Source organism: Harmonia axyridis, chromosome 2 (genome assembly GCF_914767665.1).
Source record: "Harmonia axyridis chromosome 2, icHarAxyr1.1, whole genome shotgun sequence".
NCBI classification, from domain to species: Eukaryota; Metazoa; Arthropoda; class Insecta; order Coleoptera; family Coccinellidae; genus Harmonia; species Harmonia axyridis.
In genome coordinates this window covers 45,038,779-45,059,626 of record NC_059502.1, presented here as the reverse complement: position 1 = coordinate 45,059,626, position 20,848 = coordinate 45,038,779, and positions in this window count along the sequence as shown.

Below are 20,848 nucleotides of genomic sequence, written 5' to 3'. Positions count from 1 at the left end.
AATATTATCTTGATTTGTTCAGTTCTCAACGCCACTTATACAATTATAACAAAATGGTATATCGAATAGACGCGATAAGACCCTGTGATCTGGCAACACCGCTGGGATCGACAAGGTGGGCTGTACATGTCAGTCGAGTATATGTGGGAATGAAAAGTCGGCGGAACGTGACGGGTCTCAAAAAGAGAACAGAATATATAACTTTCTTGAATGAAAAAAAAATTTTCCCCTCTATGGATGCCTAAGGAGTTATATTTTCAAACAGCTGATTTTTCACATATACACTCCAAGAAAACACTCGGATCACATGGGTCTGAGGTAGCCTGCCAAGTATAACGGGACTGAATACGTCTGTTGGATGAATATATATATATATATATATATATATATATATATATATATATATATATATATATATATATATATATATATATAACATTGTATAGTCAATTTATCTTATTCTCTCGAAATACAATTCATGGCATTACTCATGAAACAACAGAAAAATATTACGATGTTCAGCATCCTTAAATCTAATCTGTACAAATTAACAATTTTATCAATGAATCTTTACACTTCACACCGTATCACTCCTTCGATAAAATAATAAATAAGGAACTCTATCTCCTCGACGTTTAAGAACATCTTCTTCCGTAACTCTGTTTATTTTAGAGTCATCAAACCTCAACTAAGTATTATACCCCGAATGGAAAGTATCTGCTATATAATGCCCATAGCTGGCCTCCTTTCCTACATGGTATACTACAGATATTAATTTATATTGTCTCTCCGCTGAAGTATTCGTCCTTCCAGATAATATTTTAGAATCAATCTGCAGATTGATGGGAAATTCTATAGTCTTCATTATTTTAGTGCAGCCATTATTTCTGTATTCGAAGCATTTCAAATGTAATACTAAAACTACAGGCAACTTCTCTATCATCACTTGCTGCCATGCTTCAACCGTTTCTTTCGTTTTCGATGATGTCAGACCCTCTAGTTTGTTCTTGGTTGTAAGGCCTTCTAATGCTTCAGCTATGTTATTTGCTTTCTTAATATTTAATGGCAATGTTAGGAATGGTTCAATATTTTCTGAAGTTTCGTCTCCGGTTTTAAGGATTCTTGAACAGAGAAGTCCTCCGAATATATCACTAATCGGTGTCTTGTCCATTTGTATTTCTCTTGTTACATTCCCTTCGTTCCTAGGACCAATAACTTTCCAATCATCCACATCTATTTTCACTTCTTTTTTAGCTGCTTGAATATTTTCGTCATGGCTTATCAATTTCATTATTCCCATCATTTCATCATTGAGTCCATTCAACAGAAGGCCCAAGAATTCTTCGGCGTCTTCTTGTCGGCCTTCAACAAGTAAAGAATCGCTACGTGTTCCGTTTAGCATCGTATAAAACGATGAGGCCTCAAACGAATTGCCATTGTCTATATTGACGAAAGTTTGCTTCTTGTTCTTCTTTTTTGAACGTGACTTGCGTCTTACATTGGGCAGATTATCGAAGTTATTCATAAATTTACACCTGGATTAGTTGAATAATGAAAATACATATATAAAATTGTTATTCAATCAGAGTTGCAAATTATATTTATTTATACTTACATCTTTTCTCTCATTGTTATTGATTTCAGTGCATTATTGTGAGTAAAGTTCTCTGATAGCCGTTTGAGGAGATTACAAAGTGGTGGGCAAGCAAGTAAGGCTTGTTATATTGAGTTTATATAACAAAAGTAACTTTTGTTTCGTGAACACCTGGGTTTAAAACTGGTTTGCTTCCCAGCAATTTAATAGTTCTTGAGAAATTCTGAAAATTCAAAAATATTACTAACCATGATAAAAACTTGAATTTTCACTGATATCTGTAGGTGAAAACCAAAGCATTCCACTTTTCATCGAGTAAAATGGGTTCAACTAAGTAAAATAATTATCTACTGTAGATGTGAGCAAATTGTTAGTTGAAAGTAAGATAAATATATGAAAAAAAAATGGTTTTGAACTCACCTCCTAACATATGAGTGGCTGAATCTATTTTTTTGACTACTTTTGTATGTTTTGAAGATGTTACATGTAAATCATTAATTTTATTGTCTATTTTCTCATTCGATATTGTTTTAACATCTTTATCAAATAGACTAGCCCATGATTTTTTCCATACATTTACTGTGGGCTCCTCAATTTTAGATTCATTTTTATTCGAGATGCTACTTTCAATTTTTTCAATTGTCCTATTGGAAATTGTATCATTTTTGATTATCTCTGTATTATCTCTTGCATTAATTTCAACTGTTTTTACAGCTGAACTAGGGGGAGTTGAAGGTTTCGAATGTTTTCCTGTCATCTCATTCTGGATAAAAGGATTTGTAATTGATAATGCATTGTAATTGATAACAGATTTTCTACACTCATTTTCTGAAAAAGTTGATATTAGTTGATTCATTATTATATTACATATTCATATTGACCATGAATAATTCTTTTAAGATCTCTATACTTACTTGCAGAAAATTTTTGTTTAACTCTACAGGGTAATTTGTATTCACTAGAATTGGTGAATAATATATTATTAATAATACCTCTTCTTCTTCTAACTGAGTTAACTCCAAGAAATGTAGATTCTGAAAAAAAAAATAACGATATAATAGTGGAAATCATTTTGGAAATTATAATATTTCTGTATATAGTATATCCAAAGTCCCTTGAAATAGTCTATAAAAACGCTTGGCCAGAGATAATTGCAAAACAGTCATAAACCAGTAAGGCGAAATTTATATCCCTCAGTGGAAGCAGAAGGCTGAATGATAATGATGTACAGAGTGATTCACCGCGATGGCTTATTGTTTATGGAAAACTAATAATAATTTTGTGCTGAAAATTTAATCAATTTCAGATTACTACCTTCTTATTTCAAACGGCACACCCAGTATATTATTGCATTATCAGATAGCTTGGTTGATGATAATTTCAGCAATATGGCAATACTTGAGTATAAGCTGAACAGTTCATAAGTTGAAGAGATTCCTATAGATATCTAATGAGAAGTTTTTCGGAAAAATCTTTATTTTTTTATTCATTCAGTCAAATTTACGTAGATATAAAAAGAGAGGGGTCTCAAGCAAACTCTATACTTGAAGAGTTTTCGAGGAAAAACTTCAACTAAGGAAAACTGCAATTTCTCATTGAATGGAGTAGTCTATGACTTCCAGAAAACTTGAAAAGAATCTAAAAAGTCGAAAAAAAAACTGCAATTTCTCATTGAATGGAGTAGTCTATGACCTCAGAAAACATGAAAAGAAACTCAAAAGTCGAAATTTCATGAATTGTAATAAATTTTTCTTTATGATGGTGGAAAATCCATAAACCAATAAAAAAAAACTAACTACATGAAATATAAGTGATATTTGAAAATATTCGAATAAATTAAAACAACCCTAAGCTAGTATTGAAAAAATTACCCCCATATTCAAACAATTTTCTATTTAAACATGAAACTTTCCACTAGAAATATCACTTCAACAACTGTTTATAAAGTAACCCTTGGAAGAATATTCGCTAAACTGAGGTTACTTACAATTTGTCAACCCGGCATGTTTGACGAACATAGAATATTTTTCTTCGTCTTAACTATGTACAGGTCGAGCCATATACCTTATATTAGGGGCCAGTTGCACCATTTGCCTAAACATTGATTAAAATTTAAACATTGGTTAATTTCTGATTTCTCTTGAGAAATCATAGAGTAATCAACGTTTAAATTTTTAATTAATGTTTAGGCAAATGGTGCAACTGGCCCTTAGTCTATTAGGTAGAATATAGAAGTGCGCGTGCGCCCCATATTAAATTTCAATAATAATATATATAATAATAATAATAATTTTCAAACAGATAATTTCTAAACTGTGCTCGAAATAAAAAATTCCAATCCCACAAAATTATCTGTATTTCGTTTCTTCATTTCCAGCTCAATTTTATTGTAATCTATGGTCCACAGTTCGCATTGAAAAAGTGTCCAGCGGACAGGATAAATAGAAGGCGCTAGTGTAGCTAGAGGGTATATTTGTATTTTGTGGTTTCTGTAATCTGCATTCCGTGGTTTCATTTTAAGCGTGGTTATATTCATAGATAAATACAAATGTACCCCTTATATATGGTTATAATTGATTCTGATAGATGTGGCAAGCTGAAAAATAAATATTAAATTCTGTTGATAATTATAACATAGGTAATGAGAAAACCATTTTCTGTTGATATTTCGACATTTCGATCTTCAGCGGAATATAACAATTATGTTAAATTATTATATTTACTTTAATATTATTTTTGTGTCTCCCGACCAATGTACAAATTTCCGAAATTATTTTTTGTTCCCGATAATAGGGACATTCGATCTGCCAACCCAAAAAAGCGAACATACTTTTGTTGGATAGCACATATGCCTACTTATGCGTTTCGTCCCTGGCACACACACCGGACTCATCAGTGTGACTTTGGTATGATTGTGTGTGCCGTGTCACAGACGCTTGGGGAATTTATTATCATCGGGAGCCGCCGGGACTCGAACCCGGCACCTTGTCGCATCTCGGTGAGTGAGTCTACCTCTTAACGTCTAGGCTACCGAATGCTGTGTTTATTGTTGCTATGTGGAGCTTTATGAGAAGCCGCCACACTTTCATCCTTTTTGAAGTTTTCTATGAAATTTACCTTAGAACATAGAATATACTCTAAGAAATAAGCCTTCTAGCTATTCAGTGAATAGTTTTCTATTCAGTGAGTAGTTGATATTTATGAATATTCGTTACTATTCACAGATGATGATTAGATAGTTGAGTAATTAATTATTTGTGAAGTTACGAATGAAAGTTTGAATGATCACTTTTCAGGAATAATTGAAAAAAGATATTGAAATTGGAGATCACATATGTTGAAATTGATAAATACAATTGAATTGTAATTATTCATTTCATAGTAGAAACTGGTATTCGTCCAAAGAAACATGAATAGAATTGGGATTTTTTAAATGAAAAAAAATAAAATTGAATATAAGATTCTAACATATGAATTTAGCAATAAAGAATTCTAATAATAACAATATAAGATTCTACATTCGAAATTTAATGCCGTCTTTTTAATCGATTGCAGAGTTCATTCATTTGAAACCTTGCTTTCATATTTCATATGCATTGTCATTTCTAGACATTACTCTATTTCATTGGTCAATTATTATTTGATTCTGAATTGCGAAACGACGAATTTTTCTATTCTTTTAAATATGAGGTCTAAAAATGTAAAAGAATTGAATAGACTTGACCAATCCTTATTCAGAAGCAAATTCTAGAGGTTTTAGTCATTTACATTAGTAAATGGTGGAACATCCAAAATGTTACCAAATCGAGGCCTATGCCATTGAATAGTTGGTATCCCAGACAATCGAAACTACTAGCGTACACCAGATGTAAATTATAAGCACAGACCTTTAACTGTAGTAAGAGAGAAATTCAATATATTCTGAGTTCTCATGTCTAATATCCAGGATAATAAAATTTGAAGAAATCCAATCTGACCTTGGACAGAACTTTTTTTTGAGTAATTATTCAACTAAGTTTTTATTTTCAAGTGAATTAGAGGACCAATAGAAAAAAGAAATTTTATAGTATTCAGAGACGAGAATTCTCCAAAAAAATTGTTCTGACCCAGGAAAAGGAATAATAGGTTATAAAACGGAAATTAATGAGTGTTTTGTTCTGGGTCATTATAGATATAGGTTAATTCAGAGTTCATGACTGGTATATTTGTGTTATTTGTGAAACAAAAAAAAATTTCATGATTCTTGTGCATGAAGTACGATCTTCCAAAATATCCTCATTTATCTAGGTTACAGAAGTAGGAGAACGTAGCGCCGCTGAACACAGGGGAAAATTATAAAGTTTGGTCAAGTTTTTTTTTAGAACATTGAGCGAAATTCACCTGATTTCAAAAGCAAAGAAAAAGGAATAAAGAGTCCAAAGTCCTGAAATAGCTAATACTGTTTATGGTTGATTGGAATTTTCACGAAGACGATCTTTTTTTCCTTCTGAGATAGTAGTTCTTGCAAAAATTTAATTTAAGTTTTAGGAAAAGAAATTTCTTCAAAAAAAACAAACAAAATTTTACATTTATACAAAGTTCGTTTATTAAAATATAATATTTGTTTTTTATATACATATACATATACATATACATATACATATATATAACATTGTAAAGTCAATTAATCATATTCTCCCGAAATACAATACATGGCATTACTCATGAAACAACAGAAAAATATTACAATGTTCAGCATCCTTCAATCTAATCTGTACAAATTAACAACTATATCAATGAATCTTTACACTTCACACCGTATCACTCCTTCGATAAAATAATAAATAAGGAACTCTATCTCCTTGACGTTTAAGAACATCTTCTTCAGTAACTCTGTTTATTTTAGAGTCATCAAACCTCAACCATGTATTATACCCCGAATGGAAAGTATCTGCTATATAATGCCCATAGCTGGCCTCCTTTCCTACATGGTATACTACAGATATTAATTTATATTGTCTCTCCGCTGAAGTATTCGTCCTTCCAGATAATATTTTAGAATCAATCTGCAGATTGATGGGAAATTCTATAGTCTTCATTATTTTAGTGCAGCCATTCATTCTGTATTCGAAGCATTTCAAATGTAATACTTAAACTACAGGCAACTTCTCTATCATCACTTGCTGCCATGCTTCAACCGTTTCTTTCGTTTTCGATGATGTCAGACCCTTTAGTTTGTTCTTGGTTGTAAGGCCTTTTAAAGCTTCAGCTATGTTATTTGCTTCCTTAATATTTAATGGCAATGTTAGGAATGGTTCAATATTTTCTGAAGTTTCGTCTCCGGTTTTATGGATTCTTGAACAGAGAAGTCCTCCGAATATATCACTAATCGGTGTCTTGTCCATTTGTATTTCTCTTGTTACATTCCCTTCGTTCCTAGGACCAATCATCCACATCTATTTTCACTTCTTGAATATTTTCGTCATGAATAATCAATTTCATTATTCCCATCATTTCATCATTGAGTCCATTCAACAGAAGGCCCAAGAATTCTTCGGCGTCTTCTTGTTGGCCTTCAACAAGGAAAGAATCGCTACGTGTTCCGTTTAGCATCGTATAAAACGATGAGGCCTCAAACGAATTGCCATTGTCTATATTGACGAAAGTTTGCTTCTTGTTTTTCTTTTTTGAACGTGACTCGCGTCTCACATTGGGCAGATTATCGAAGTTATTCATAAATTTACACCTGGAATAATTGAATAATGAAAATACATATATAAAATTGTTATTCAATCAAAGTTGCAAATTATATTAATTTATACTTACATATTTTCACTCATTGTTATTGATTTCAGTGCATTATTGTGAGTGAAGTTCTCTGATAGCCGTTTGAGGAGATTACAAAGTGGTGGGCAAGCAAGAAAGGCTTGTAATATTGAGTTTATATAACGAAAGTTACTTTTGTTTCGTAAACCCCTGGGTTTAAAACTGGTTTGGGTCCCATCAATTTTATAGTTCTTGAGAAATTCTGAAAATTAAAAAATATTACTAACCATGATAGAAACTTGAATTTTCACTGATATTTGTAGGTGAAAACCAAAGCATTCCACTTTTCATCAAGTAAAATGGGTTCAACTAAGTAAAATAATTATCTACTGTAGATGTAAGCAAATTGTTAGTTGAAAGTAAGATGAATATATAAAAAAAGATATGGTTTTGAACTCACCTCCTATTATATGAGTGGCTGAATCTATTTTTTTGACTTCTTTTGTATGGTTTAAATATGTTTCATGTGAATCATTAATTTTATTATCTATTTTCTCATTCGATATTGTTTTAACATCTTTATCAAATAGACTAGCCCATGATTTTTTCCATACATTTACTGTGGGCTCCTCAATTTCAGATTCATTTTTATTCGAGATGCTACTTTAAATTTTTTCAATTGTCCTATTGGAAATTGTATCATTTTTGATTATCTCTGTATTATCTCTTGCAATAATTTCAACTGTTTTTACAGCTCAACTAGGGGGAGTTGAAGGTTTCGAATGTTTTCCTGTCATCTCATTCTGGATAATAGGTTTTGTAATTGATAATCCATTGTAATTGATTACAGATTTTCTACACTCATTTTCTGAAAAAGTTGATATAAGTTGATTCATTATTATATTACATATTCATATTGACCATGAATAATTCTTTTAAGATCTCTATACTTACTTGCAGAAAATTTTTGTTTAACTCTACAGGGTAATTTGTATTCACTAGAATTGGTAAATAATATATTATTTATAATACGGACCTCTTCTTCTTCTAACGCAGTTAACTCCAAGAAATGTAGATTCTGAAAAAAAAAATAACAATATAATAGTTGTAATCATTTTGGAAATTATAATATTTCTGTATATAGTATATCCAAAGTCCCTTGAAATAGTCTATAAAAACGCTTGGCCAGAGATAATTGCAAAACAGTCATAAACCAGTAAGGCGAAATTTATATCCCTCAGTGGAAAAAGAAGGCTGAATGATAATGATGTACAGGGTGATTCACCGCGATGGCTTATTGTTTATGGAAAACTAATAATAATTTTCTGCTGAAAATTTTAACAATTTCAGATTACTACCTACTTATTTCAAACGGCACACCCAATATATTATTGCATTATCAGATAGCTTGGTTGATGATAATTTCAGCAATATGGCAATACTTGAGTATAAGCTGAACAGTTCATAAGTTGAAGAGATTCCTATAGATATCTAATGAAAAGTTTTCTGGAAAAATCTATATTTTTTTATTCATTCAGTCAATTTTACGTAGATATAAAAAAATAAGGGTCTCAAGCAAACTCTATACTTGAAGAGTTTTCGAGGAAAAACTTCAACTAAGGAAAACTGCAATTTCTCATTGAATGGAGTAGTCTATGACTTCCAGAAAACATGAAAAGAAACTAAAAAGTCGAAATTTCTTGAATTGTAATGAATTTTTCGTCAAGAAAGTTGAAAATTCATAAACCATTAAAAAAAAACTAACTACATAAAATATAACTGATATTTGAAAATTTTCGAATAAATGAAAATATCCCTAAGCTGGTATTAAAAAAATTACCTACATATTCAAACAATTAACTATTTAAACATGAAACTTTCCACTAGAAATATCACTTCAACAACTGTTTATAAAGTAACTCTTTGAAGAATGTTCGCTAAACTGAGGTTACTTACAATTTGTCAACCCGGCATGGTTGACGAACATAAAATATTTTTCTCCTTCTTAACTATGTACAGGTCGAGCCATATACCTAATATTAGGGGCAAGTTGCACCATTTGCCTAAACATTGATTAAAATTTAAACATTGATTAATTTCTGATTTCTTTCGAGAAATCATAGAGTAATCAACGTTTAAATTTTTAATTAATGTTTAGGCAAATGGTGCAACTGGCCCTTTGTCTATTGGGTAAAATATAGAAGTGCGCGTGCGCCGCATATTTTTTTGTTCATTCAGTCAATTTTACGTAGATATAAAAAGAGAGGGGTCTCAAGCAAATTCTATACTTAAGGAGATTTCGAGGAAAATCTTCAACTAAGGAAAACTGCAATTTCTCATTGAATGGAGTAGTCTATGACTTCCAGAAAACATGTAAACAAACTAAAAAGTCGAAATTTCATGAATTGTAATGAATTTTTTGTTATGATGGTTGAAAATCCATAAACCAATAAAAAAAAAACTAACTACCTGAAATATAACTGATATTTGGAAATATTCGAATAAATTAAAACAACCCTAAGCTAGTATTAAAAAAATAACCTCCATATTCAAACAATTTTCTATTTAAACATGAAACTTTCCACTAGAAATATCACTTCAACAACTGTTTATAAAGTAACTCTTGGAAGAATATTCGCTAAACTGAGGTTACTTACAATTTGTCAACCCGGCATGGTTGACGAACATAGAATATTTTTCTTCTTCTTAACTATGTACAGGTCGAGCCATATACCTTATATTAGGGGCCAGTTGCACCATTTGCCTAAACATTGATTAAAATTTAAACATTGATTATTTTCTGATTTCTCTTGAGAAATCATAGAGTAATCAACGTTTAAATTTTTAATTAATGTTTAGGCAAATGGTGCAACTGGCCCTTAGTCTATAAGGTAGAATATAGAAGTGCGCGTGCGCCTCATATTAAATTTCAATAATAATATAGATAATCATAATAATAATTTTCGAACAGATAGTTTCTAAACTGTGCTCGAAATAAAAAATTCCAATCCCACAAAATTATCTGTATTTCGTTTCTTCATTTCCAGCTTAATTTTATTGTTATCTATGGTCCAAAGTTCGCATTGAAAAAGTGTCCAGCGGACAGGATAAATAGATGGCGCTAGTGTAGCTTGGGTAATATTTGTATTTTGTGGTTTCTGTAATCTGCATTCCGTGATTTCATTTTAAGCGTGGTTATATTCATAGATAAATACAAATGCACCCCTTATATATGGTTATAATTGATTCTGATAGATGTGGCAAGCTGAAAAATAAATATTTAATTCTGTTGATAATTATAACATAGGTAATGAGAAAACCATTTTCTGTTGATATTTCGACATTTCGATCTTTAGCGGAATATAACAATTATGTTAAATTATTATATTCACTTTAATATTATTTTTGTGTCTCCCGACCAAAGTACAAATTTCCGAAATTAATCTTTGTTCCCGATAATAGGGACATTCGATCTGCCAACCCAAGAAAGCGAACATACTTTTGTTGGATAGCACATATGCCTACTTATGCGTTTCGTCCCTGGCACACACACCGGACTCATCAGTGTGACTTTGGTATAATTGTGTGTGCCGTGTCACAGACGCTTGGGGAATTTATTATTATCGGGAGCCGCCGGGACTCGAACCCGGCACCTTGTCGCATGTGAGTGAGTCTACCTCTTAACGTCTAGGCTACCGAATGCTGTGTTTATTGTTGCTATGTGGAGCTTTATGAGAAGCCGCCACACTTTCATCCTTTTTGAAGTTTTTTATGAAATTTACCTCAGAACATAGAATATACTCTTAGAAATTAGCCTTCTAGCTATTCAGTGAATAGTTTTCTATTCAGTGAGTAGTTGATATTTATGAATATTCGTTACTATTCACTGATGATGATTAGATAGTTGAGTAATTAATCATTTGTGAAGTTAAGAATGAAAGTTCGAATGATCACTTTTCAGGAATAATTGAAAAAAGATATTGAAATTGGAGATCACATATGTTGAAATTGATAGATACAATTGAATTGTAATTATTCATTTCATAGTAGAAACTGGTATTCGTCCAAAGAAACATGAATAGAATTGGGATTTTATAAATAAAAAAATATAAAAATTGAATATAAGATTCTAACATATGAATTTAGCAATAAAGAGTTCTAATAATAACAATATAAGATTCTACATTCGAAATTTAATGCCGTCTTTTTAATCGATTGCAGAGTTTATTCATTTGAAACCTTGCTTTCATATTTCATATGCATTGTCATTTCTAGACATTACTCTATTTCATTGGTCAATTATTGTTTGATTCTGAATTGCGAAACGACGAATTTTTCTATTCTTTTAAATCTGAGGTCTGAAAATGTAAAAAAATTGAATAGACTTGACCAATCCTTATTAAGAAGCAAATTCTAGAGGTTTTAGGCATGTACATTAGTAAATGGTGGAACATCCAAAATGTTACCAAATCGAGGCCTATGCCATTGAAATGTTGGTATCCCAGACAATCGAAACTACTAGCGTACACCAGATGTAAATTATAAGCACAGACCTTCAACTGTAGTGAGAGAGAAATTCAATATATTCTGAGTTCTCATGTCTAATATCCAGGATAATAAAATTTAAAGAAATCCAATCTGACCTTGGACAGAACTTTTTTTTTGAGTAATAATTCAACTAAGTTTTGATTTTCAAGTGAATTAGAGGACCAATAGAAAAAAGAAATTTTATAGTAATCAGAGACGAGAATTCTCCAAAAAAATTGTTCTGACCCAGGAAAAGGAATAATAGGTTATAAATTGGAAATTAATGAGTGTTTTGTTTTGGGTCATTATAGATATAGGTTAATTCAGAGTTCATGACTGGTATATTTGTGATTTTTGTGAAACAAAAAAAAATTACATGATTCGAGTGCATGAGGTACGATCTTCCAAAATATCCTCATTTATCTAGGTTACAGAAGTAGGAGAACGTAGCGCCGCTGAACACAGGGGAAAATTATAAACTTTGGTCAAGTTTTTTTTTATAACATTGAGCGAAATTCACCTGATTTCAAGAGCAAAGAAAAAGGAATAAAGAGTCCAAAGTCCTGAAATAGCTAATACTGTTTATGGTTGATTGGAATTTTCACGAAGACGATCTTTTTTTCCTTCTGAGATAGTAGTTCTTGCAAAAATTTGATTTAAGTTTTAGGAAAAAAAATTTCTTCAAAAAAAACAAACAAAATTTTACATTTATACAAAGTTCGTTTATTAAAATATAATATTAATTTTTATATACATATACATATATATAACATTGTAAAGTCATTTTATCATATTCTCCCGAAATACAATACATGGCATTACTCATGAAACAACAGAAAAATATCACAATGTTCAGCAGCCTTAAATCTAATCTGTACAAATTAACAACTATATCAATGAATCTTTACACTTTACACCGTATCACTCCTTCTATGAAATAATAAATAAGGAACTCTATCTCCTTGACGTTTAAGAACATCTTCTTCCGTAACTCTGTTTATTTGAGAGTCTTCAAACCTCAACCATGTATTATACCCCGAATGGAAAGTATCTGCTATATTATGCCCATAGCTGGCCTCCTTTCCTACATGGTATACTACAGATTTGGTATAAGGGACTGTTCTTATTCCCATCTTTTTGTTTAATGAACAATTATCCAAGTAAGCCATTCCACGTTGTTGATTTTCTTAGACTCGGATGTCACGCAGGTAGCTATAATCTCCCACGTGGTAAGGTCAATTGCTGCTGTAACCACAAATACACGACTGACTTCTGTTGTTGATTTCATTTGTTTGTTATTTCCTTCAATGTTTCTCATTCTAACACTTCTCATCGTATTGCACAGGGACTAAAGCTTGTCATACGTGTCTAAGGAAATCACATTGGTATAGGGGACTGTTCTTATTGTCCCTGTGCAATACGATGAAAAGTGTTAGAATGAGAAACATTGAAGAAAATAACAAACGAATGAAATCAACAACAGAAGTCAGTCGTGCATTTGTGGTTACAGCAGCAATTGACCTTACCACGTGGGAGATTATAGCTACCTGCGTGACATCCGAGTCCAAGAAAATCAACAATGTGGAACGGCTTACTTGGATAATTGTTCATTAAACAAAAAGAAGGGAATAAGAACAGTCCCTTATACCAAACTGGTTTCCTTAGACACGTGTGTCAAGCTCTCGTCCCTGTGCAATACGATGAAAAGTGTTAGAATGAGAAACATTGAAGGAAATAACAAACAAATGAAATCAACAACAGAAGTCAGTCGTGCATTTATGGTTACAGCAGCAATTGACCTTACCACGTTAAAGATTATAGCTACCTGCTTGTCATCCGAGTCCAAGAATATCAACAATGTGGAATGGCCTACTTGGATAATTGATTATCATACAGAAAGAAGGGTATAAGAGCAGCAGCAATTGACCTTACCACGTGGGAGGAAATCAAAAATGTGGAATGGCTTGATAAGAAATATTGGAGGAAATAACAAACAAATGAAATCAACAACAGAAGTCAGCCGTCCAATTGTGGTTACAGCAGCAATTGACCTTACCTCGTGGGAGATTATAGCTACCCGCGTGTCATCCGAGTCCAAAAAAATCAACAATGTGGAATGGCTTACTTGGATAATTGTTCATTAAACAAAAAGAAAGGGAATAAGAACAGTCCCTTATACCAAAGTGGTTTCTTTAGACACGTGTGTCAAGCTTTCGTCCTTGTGCAATACGATGAAAAGTGTCAGAATGAGAAACATAGAATGAAATAACAAACAAATGAAATCAACAACCGAAGTCAGTCGTGCATTTGTGGTTACAGCAGCAATTGACCTTACCACGTGGGAGATTATAGCTACCTGCGAGACATCCGAGTCCAAGAAAATCAACAATGTGGAATGGCCTACTCGGATAATTGTTGATTAAACAAAAAAAAAGGAAATAAGACCAGTCCTTTATACCAAAGTGGTTTCCTTAGACACGTGTGTCAAGCTTTCATCCCTCAGCAATACGATGAAAAGTGTTAGAATGAGAAACACTGAAGAAAATAACAAACGAATGAAATCAACAACAGAAGTCAGTCGTGCATTTGTGGTTACAGCAGCAACTGACCTTACCACGTGGGATATTATAGCTACCTGCGTGACATCCGAGTCCAAGAAAATCAACAATGTGGAATGGCTTACTTGGATAACTGTTCATTAAACAAAAAGAAGGGAATAAGAACAGTCCCTTATACTTAAGTGGTTTCCTTAGACACGCGTGTCAAGCTTTCGTCCCTGTGCAATACGATGAGAAGTGTAAGAATGAGAAACATAGAAGGAAATAACAAACAAATGAAATCAACAACAGAAGTCAGTCGTGCATTTGTGGTTACAGCAGCAATTGACCTTACCACGTGGGAGATTATAGCTACCTGCGAGACATCCGAGTCCAAGAAAATCAACAATGTGGAATGGCCTACTCGGATAATTGTTGATTAAACAAAAAAAAGGAAATAAGAACAGTCCTTTATACCAAAGTGGTTTCCTTAGACACGTGTGTCAAGCTTTCATCCCTCAGCAATACGACAAAAAGTGTTAGAGTAAGAAACATTGAAGGAAATAACAAACGAATGAAATGAACAACAGAAGTCAACCACCCAGTTTTGGTTACAGCAGCAATTGACCTTACCACGTGGAAGGAAATCAAAAATGGTTGATTAAACAAAAAAAAGGAAATAAGAACAGTCCTTTATACCAAAGTGGTTTCCTTAGACACGTGTGTCAAGCTTTCATCCCTCAGCAATACGACAAAAAGTGTTAGAGTAAGAAACATTGAAGGAAATAACAAACGAATGAAATGAACAACAGAAGTCAACCGTCCAGTTTTGGTTACAGCAGCAATTGACCTTACCACGTGGGAGGAAATCAAAAATGTGGCTTAATAAGAAATATTGGAGGAAATAACAAACAAATGAAATCAACAACAGAAGTCAGCCGTCCAATTGTGGTTACAGCAGCAATTGACCTTACCTCGTGGGAGATTATAGCTACCCGCGTGTCATCCGAGTCCAAGAAAATCAACAATGTGGAATGGCTTACTTGGATAATTGTTCATTAAACAAAAAGAAAGGGAATAAGAACAGTCCCTTATACCAAAGTGGTTTCCTTAGACACGTGTGTCATGCTTTCGTCCTTGTGCAATACGATGAAAAGTGTCAGAATGAGAAACATAGAATGAAATAACAAACAAATGAAATCAACAACCGAAGTCAGTCGTGCATTTGTGGTTACAGCAGCAATTGACCTTACCACGTGGGAGATTATAGCTACCTGCGAGACATCCGAGTCCAAGAAAATCAACAATGTGGAATGACCTACTCGGATAATTGTTGATTGAACAAAAAAAAGGAAATAAGAACAGTCCTTTATACCAAAGTGGTTTCCTTAGACACGTGTGTCAAGCTTTCATCCCTCAGCAATACGATGAAAAGTGTTAGAATGAGAAACACTGAAGAAAATAACAAACAAATGAAATCAACAACAGAAGTCAGTCGTGCATTTGTGGTTACAGCAGCAATTGACCTTACCACGTGGGATATTATAGCTACCTGCGTGACATCCGAGTCCAAGAAAATCAACAATGTGGAATGGCTTACTTGGATAACTGTTCATTAAACAAAAAGAAGGGAATAAGAACAGTCCCTTATACCAAAGTGGTTTCCTTAGACACGCGTGTCAAGCTTTCGTCCCTGTGCAATACGATGAGAAGTGTAAGAATGAGAAACATTGAAGGAAATAACAAACAAATCAAATGAACAACAGAAGTCAGTCGTGCATTTGTGATTACAGCAGCAATTGACCTTACCACGTGGGAGATTATAGCTACCTGCGTGACATCCGAGTCCAAGAAAATCAACAATGTGGAATGGCTTACTTGAATAATTGTTGATTAAACAAGAAGAAGGGAATAAGAACAGTCCCTCATACCAAAGTGGTTTTCTCAGACACGTGTGTCAAGCTTTCGTCCCTGTGCAATACGATGAAAAGTGTTAGAATGAGAAACACTGAAAAAAATAACAAACGAATGAAATCAACAACAGAAGTCAGTCGTGCATTTGTGGTTACAGCAGCAATTGACCTTACCACGTGGGAGATTATAGCTACCTGCGTGACATCCGAGTCCAAGAAAATCAACAATGTGGAACGGCTTACTTGGATAATTGTTCATTAAACAAAAAGAAGGGAATAAGAACAGTCCCTTATACCAAAGTGGTTTCCTTAGACACGTGTGTCAAGCTTTCGTCCCTGTGCAATACGATGAAAAGTGTAAGAATGAGAAACCTAGAAGGAAATAACAAACAAATGAAATCAACAACAGAAGTCAGTCGTGCATTTATGGTTACAGCAGCAATTGACCTTACCACGTTAAAGATTATAGCTACCTGCTTGTCATCCGAGTCCAAGAATATCAACAATGTGGAATGGCCTACTTGGATAATTGATTATCATACAGAAAGAAGGGTATAAGAGCAGCAGCAATTGACCTTACCACGTGGGAGGAAATCAAAAATGTGGAATGGCTTGATAAGAAATATTGGAGGAAATAACAAACAAATGAAATCAACAACAGAAGTCAGCCGTCCAATTGTGGTTACAGCAGCAATTGACCTTACCTCGTGGGAGATTATAGCTACCCGCGTGTCATCCGAGTCCAAAAAAATCAACAATGTGGAATGGCTTACTTGGATAATTGTTCATTAAACAAAAAGAAAGGGAATAAGAACAGTCCCTTATACCAAAGTGGTTTCTTTAGACACGTGTGTCAAGCTTTCGTCCTTGTGCAATACGATGAAAAGTGTCAGAATGAGAAACATAGAATGAAATAACAAACAAATGAAATCAACAACCGAAGTCAGTCGTGCATTTGTGGTTACAGCAGCAATTGACCTTACCACGTGGGAGATTATAGCTACCTGCGAGACATCCGAGTCCAAGAAAATCAACAATGTGGAATGGCCTACTCGGATAATTGTTGATTAAACAAAAAAAAAGTCAATTGTTGATTTTTTTGGACTCGGATGACACGCGGGTAGCTATAATCTCCCACGAGGTAAGGTCAATTGCTGCTGTAACCACAATTGGACGGCTGACTTCTGTTGTTGATTTCATTTGTTTGTTATTTCCTCCAATATTTCTTATCAAGCCATTCCACATTTTTGATTTCCTCCCACGTGGTAAGGTCAATTGCTGCTGCTCTTATACCCTTCTTTCTGTATGATAATCAATTATCCAAGTAGGCCATTCCACATTGTTGATATTCTTGGACTCGGATGACAAGCAGGTAGCTATAATCTTTAACGTGGTAAGGTCAATTGCTGCTGTAACCATAAATGCACGACTGACTTCTGTTGTTGATTTCATTTGTTTGTTATTTCCTTCAATGTTTCTCATTCTAACACTTTTCATCGTATTGCACAGGGACGAGAGCTTGACACACGTGTCTAAGGAAACCAGTTTGGTATAAGGGACTGTTCTTATTCCCTTCTTTTTGTTTAATGAACAATTATCCAAGTAAGCCGTTCCACATTGTTGATTTTCTTGGACTCGGATGTCACGCAGGTAGCTATAATCTCCCACGTGGTAAGGTCAATTGCTGCTGTAACCACAAATGCACGACTGACTTCTGTTGTTGATTTCATTCGTTTGTTATTTTCTTCAATGTTTCTCATTCTAACACTTTTCATCGTATTGCACAGGGACAATAAGAACAGTCCCTTATACCAATGTGGTTTCCTTAGACACGTGTGTCAAGCTTTCGTCCCTGTGCAATACGATGAGAAGTGTTAGAATGAGAAACATTGAAGGAAATAACAAACGAATGAAATCAACAACAGAAGTCAGTCGTGCATTTGTGGTTACAGCAGCAATTGACCTTACCACGTGGGATATTATAGCTACCTGCGTGACATCCGAGTCCAAGAAAATCAACAATGTGGAATGGCTTACTTGGATAACTGTTCATTAAACAAAAAGAAGGGAATAAGAACAGTCCCTTATACCAAAGTGGTTTCCTTAGACACGCGTGTCAAGCTTTCGTCCCTGTGCAATACGATGAGAAGTGTAAGAATGAGAAACATTGAAGGAAATAACAAACAAATCAAATGAACAACAGAAGTCAGTCGTGCATTTGTGATTACAGCAGCAATTGACCTTACCACGTGGGAGATTATAGCTACCTGCGTGACATCCGAGTCCAAGAAAATCAACAATGTGGAATGGCTTACTTGAATAATTGTTGATTAAACAAGAAGAAGGGAATAAGAACAGTCCCTCATACCAAAGTGGTTTTCTCAGACACGTGTGTCAAGCTTTCGTCCCTGTGCAATACGATGAAAAGTGTTAGAATGAGAAACACTGAAAAAAATAACAAACGAATGAAATCAACAACAGAAGTCAGTCGTGCATTTGTGGTTACAGCAGCAATTGACCTTACCACGTGGGAGATTATAGCTACCTGCGTGACATCCGAGTCCAAGAAAATCAACAATGTGGAACGGCTTACTTGGATAATTGTTCATTAAACAAAAAGAAGGGAATAAGAACAGTCCCTTATACCAAACTGGTTTCCTTAGACACGTGTGTCAAGCTCTCGTCCCTGTGCAATACGATGAAAAGTGTTAGAATGAGAAACATTGAAGGAAATAACAAACAAATGAAATCAACAACAGAAGTCAGTCGTGCATTTGTGGTTACAGCAGCAATTGACCTTACCACGTGGGAGATTATAGCTACCTGCGTGACATCCGAGTCCAAGAAAATCAACAATGTGGAACGGCTTACTTGGATAATTGTTCATTAAACAAAAAGAAGGGAATAAGAACAGTTCCTTATACCAAACTGGTTTCCTTAGACACGTGTGTCAAGCTCTCGTCCCTGTGCAATACGATGAAAAGTGTTAGAATGAGAAACATAGAAGGAAATAACAAACAAATGAAATCAACAACAGAAATCAGTCGTGCATTTGTAGTTACAGCAGCAATTGACCTTACCACGTGGGAGATTATAGCTACCTGCGAGACATCCGAGTCCAAGAAAATCAACAATGTGGAATGGCCTACTCGGATAATTGTTGATTAAACAAAAAAAAGGAAATAAAAACAGTCCTTTATACCAAAGTGGTTTCCTTAGACACGTGTGTCAAGCTTTCATCCCTCAGCAATACGACAAAAAGTGTTAGAGTAAGAAACATTGAAGGAAATAACAAACGAATGAAATGAACAACAGAAGTCAACCGTCCAGTTTTGGTTACAGCAGCAATTGACCTTACCACGTGGGAGGAAATCAAAAATGTGGAATGGCTTAATAAGAAATATTGGAGGAAATAACAAACAAATGAAATCAACAACAGAAGTCAGCCGTCCAGTTTTGGTTACAGCAGCAATTGACCTTACCACGTGGGAGATTATAGCTACCCGCGTGTCATCCGAGTCCAAAAAAATCAACAATGTGGAATGGCTTACTTGGATAATTGTTCATTAAACAAAAAGAAAGGGAATAAGAACAGTCCCTTATACCAAAGTGGTTTCCTTAGACACGTGTGTCAAGCTTTCGTCCTTGTGCAATACGATGAAAAGTGTCAGAATGAGAAACATAGAATGAAATAACAAACAAATGAAATCAACAACCGAAGTCAGTCGTGCATTTGTGGTTACAGCAGCAATTGACCTTACCACGTGGGAGATTATAGCTACCTGCGAGACATCCGAGTCCAAGAAAATCAACAATGTTGAATGGCCTACTCGGATAATTGTTGATTAAACAAAAAAAAGGAAATAAGACCAGTCCTTTATACCAAAGTGGTTTCCTTAGACACGTGTGTCAAGCTTTCATCCCTCAGCAATACGATGAAAAGTGTTAGAATGAGAAACACTGAAGAAAATAACAAACGAATGAAATCAACAACAGAAGTCAGTCGTGCATTTGTGGTTACAGCAGCAACTGACCTTACCACGTGGGATATTATAGCTACCTGCGTGACATCCGAGTCCAAGAAAATCAACAATGTGGAATGGCTTACTTGGATAACTGTTCATTAAACAAAAAGAAGGGAATAAGAACAGTCCCTTATACCAAAGTGGTTTCCTTAGACACGCGTGTCAAGCTTTCGTCCCTGTGCAATACGATGAGAAGTGTAAGAATGAGAAACATAGAAGGAAATAACAAACAAATGAAATCAACAACAGAAGTCAGTCGTGCATTTGTGGTTACAGCAGCAATTGACCTTACCACGTGGGAGATTATAGCTACCTGCGAGACATCCGAGTCCAAGAAAATCAACAATGTGGAATGGCCTACTCGGATAATTGTTGATTAAACAAAAAAAAGGAAATAAGAACAGTCCTTTATACCAAAGTGGTTTCCTTAGACACGTGTGTCAAGCTTTCATCCCTCAGCAATACGACAAAAAGTGTTAGAGTAAGAAACATTGAAGGAAATAACAA